Source organism: Otolemur garnettii, unplaced genomic scaffold (genome assembly GCF_000181295.1).
Source record: "Otolemur garnettii isolate 467f Iridium unplaced genomic scaffold, OtoGar3 scaffold00009, whole genome shotgun sequence".
NCBI lineage: Eukaryota > Metazoa > Chordata > Mammalia > Primates > Galagidae > Otolemur > Otolemur garnettii.
The window spans coordinates 2,388,671-2,391,937 of NW_003852404.1; the positions used below are offsets into that span (position 1 = coordinate 2,388,671).

Consider the following 3,267-nt stretch of genomic DNA (forward strand, 5'->3'; position numbering starts at 1 on the left):
CCCCCCCCCCCCGTTTTTTGTTGTTTATTTAAATCTTTTCCATCTCTCAAGACTCAGCTCAGTTTTCCCTCTTTGAAGTCTTTCTTTATACCAGAATTGTCTAAACTTTTTTTTTAGTTCATGTCTTTTATTAACTCATACATAATTACTTGTCTTCTGGTTTGTTGAAGCAATTAGTAGACAACTTTTGCCACAATAATGTCTATCAAAGTGGCTGGCCATAAAAATTCCAGCAACACACTCATTTGAAGGACACTCTCAATGAAGGCGACTTATTTTGCCATTCTCATCCCCCTTATAGTATTCAGGACAGCCAGCTTAACCTTTCTTTTATGCTTATTCTTCTTGAGAGTGGTATAAGACTTTTTCTTTTTCTTAGCACCACCACAAAGTCTTAACACAAGATGAAGAGTGGACTCCTTTTGAATGTTGTAGTCAGACAAAGTACATCAATCTTCTAGTTGCTTGCCAGCAAAAATGAGTCTTTGCTGATCAGGAGGAATTCCTTACTTATCCTGGATCTTGGCTTTCACATTTTCTATCATATCTGAGGGTTCAACCTTGAGTGTGATGGTTTTCCCTGTAAGGGTTTTACGAAAATCTGCATCTTGGTGGCGGTTCCACCGCAGATGGCAGATCAGAAAAGTACAAATTTTATAGTATTTATTGATGATATCCTTCATGTTCTTTTCTTTTCTTTTATCTTAATTTTTTTTGTAGAGACAAATCTCACTGTGTCACCCAGGCTGGTCTCAAACTCCTAACTTCAAGTGATCCTTCTGCTTTTGGCCTCCCAAAGTGCTGGAGTTATGGGTAGAGCATCTGGGCCTGGCCACCCTTCATGGTCTTTATAAGTCACACTAGCATGTAATCTTTCTAATTGTATCTTACTTTTTTGACAGTCTTGTAGCTTTTAATGCCAGTACCCCTCATATTTTTGGTTAATGTAAATAGCTTGTATCTTAGTTATTTAATTTGATCAGAAGGTAAATTTATTTTAGCTAGTACTCTCCAAAGTTCTTTTCACTGAGCTTTGCACATAGTAAGGTCATCAGAGTTTTTGATGATTGATTATAATGAAGCTTATGTGTAAGTAGCAATTTTAATTTTGGGGGCTTATTAACATGGATTCTTTTTATTAGAATTCTGTTTAGTGTTTTCTCTAATCTTAAGGTCAGAAGTGTACCAACTGCTTTAGGTAATATAAAGACTATTATGAAGGTACAGGAGTCCAGCCTAGTGCTACAAAGCTGATATTTCTTTTTTTTTATTTTGGCCAGGGCTGGGTTTGAACCTGCCACCTTCAGAATATGGGGACAGCACCCTACTCCTTTGAGCCACAGGCACCGCCCAAAAGCTGATATTTCTTTGGAACTTGTCACTAGCAAAGAACTGACTATGCATAGTTCCTTCTTAGAAAAATGCTTACTCAGTGCTTGTTAAATGCTTTCAGATTGGAGTTACTAACTGAAATGAGACACTAGGTAGTAGGTAGTACTAGTATGAATTATTCTTTTGCCTACCTTTTTTTTTTTTTTTTTTTTTAAGAGACAGAGTCTCACTTTATCGTCCTCAGTATAGTGCTGTGGCGTCACAGCTCACAGCAACCTCCAACTCCTGGGCTTAGGTGATTCTCTTGCCTCAGCCTCCTGAGTAGCTGGGACTACAGGCACTCACCACAATGCCCAGCTATTGCCTAGCATTTTATTTTTATGTCAAAAATGAAAATCTTGGGCCAGTTAAATCTGTTTAAAGCCACTTTGACCTGTCAGTAAACTCTTTGAGTAGGTATTCTTCTCTTGTGTTAAAGGCAGAAGAATGTATGTACTGTAAACCAGTTTAATTAAATTAGTAGTAGCTGGGATGATTTATTTACCTTAGTACACATATCACAATTGTGTATAAATGTAAATATTTTTTAAGGGGTGCCTACTATATATGTTAAATCAGTGATTATTTTGGCTTTTCTGATAGAATTACATCAGAAGATTACAGGGTAATTAAGTAATTGTTATTTTGGAAACACTGAAGCAGAGGTACTTGTAGTTTCTGAGACATTTGACTAATTTTGTTAACTTTCATAATCTCTCTTTTTCTGAGCTGCACATGGTAGCTTGCTTGAGACCAAGAGTTCAAAACCAGCCTGGAAATGATCTCTGAAAAAATAATAAAAACCATCTCTGAAAAAAATTAGTCTGGTGTAGTGGTTTACTCCTGTAGTACAGCTGCTCAGGATGCTGATGTGGTGACTGGATGGCTTGTGGGGAGGAGTTCGAGACCAACCTGTGTGATGAAGCAAGACCCAGTCTCCTTGTAAAAAAGAAATGTTTTATGAAATTAGCCTATCTGCTTTTTAACATTTTTACTTCAACTATGTCAAAATTTAAAAACAAAACCATAGATCACATTTATATTAATCAACTCTTCAAACCACCAATGCACTTCAGTAAGTTGAATTTTTTTTTAAATGAGAGAAGACAAATGATAAACTATGAGGAATTTATTACAAAAAATAGTTCTCAGAATTGGATACAAAGTTAGTGCATATTCAACACAATCTCCTATACTTTACACATTCACAGTAGAACATTTATCACCCTGGAGGACTTTTCTGAATCATTAAATTTTATTCAAGTAAAGACTGTATTAAATGTGGTTTGTTGTATTCTTAACTGACAGGTGGTTATCCATTTTTGACTTAAATTCTCATTCTTTGACCATTTTTGCTAAAGATTAAATAGCTCTTTACCTTATAAAGTTATTACAGCTATAAAGTTCCAGTTCTGTAGGCTCAGAAAGCCTCAATTTTCCTATCTTTGAAATGGCTAGAGTGGTTGTGAGGATTAAATAATTTAACATACAAAACCACTTAGATCATAATGCTGGTACATTAGGAAATACTAGTTATAATGTCAGTTTATTCTTACATTTTTGTTTATCCAAAGAATAGAAGAAAAGTTCTTGTTTTTAAATTTAGTATGATTTAGTCTAAAGTCAGACAACATTCTTTTAATATTGGCAGGCTAGAAGAAACTCAAGAATTTTTAAAGGCTGAATTTTAACTTTATTCATTTCTGATTAAACACCTTTCTCTGTGAGTAGTTTGATTTCTTTTATAGTAAATATGTTTTTCCTTTTTTTTTTCTGAGACAGAGTCTCAAGCTGTTGCCCTGAGTAGAGTGCTGTGGTGACATAGCTAGCAGCAACCTCAGACTCTTGGGCTTAAGCAGTTCTCTTGCCTCAGCCTCTCAAGTAGCTGGGACTACA

At 35.4% G+C, this 3,267-nt stretch overlaps 1 protein-coding gene and 1 pseudogene across 1 annotated transcript in view; one reads left to right on the forward strand and one right to left on the reverse strand.

The window, feature by feature from the left end:
• LUZP1 (leucine zipper protein 1) overlaps window positions 1-3,267 on the forward strand; it is a 96,741-nt gene that overhangs the window by 10,530 nt on the left and 82,944 nt on the right. The gene's annotated exons all lie outside the window — the stretch shown is intronic.
• Window positions 146-683, reverse strand: LOC100949404 (annotated as a pseudogene).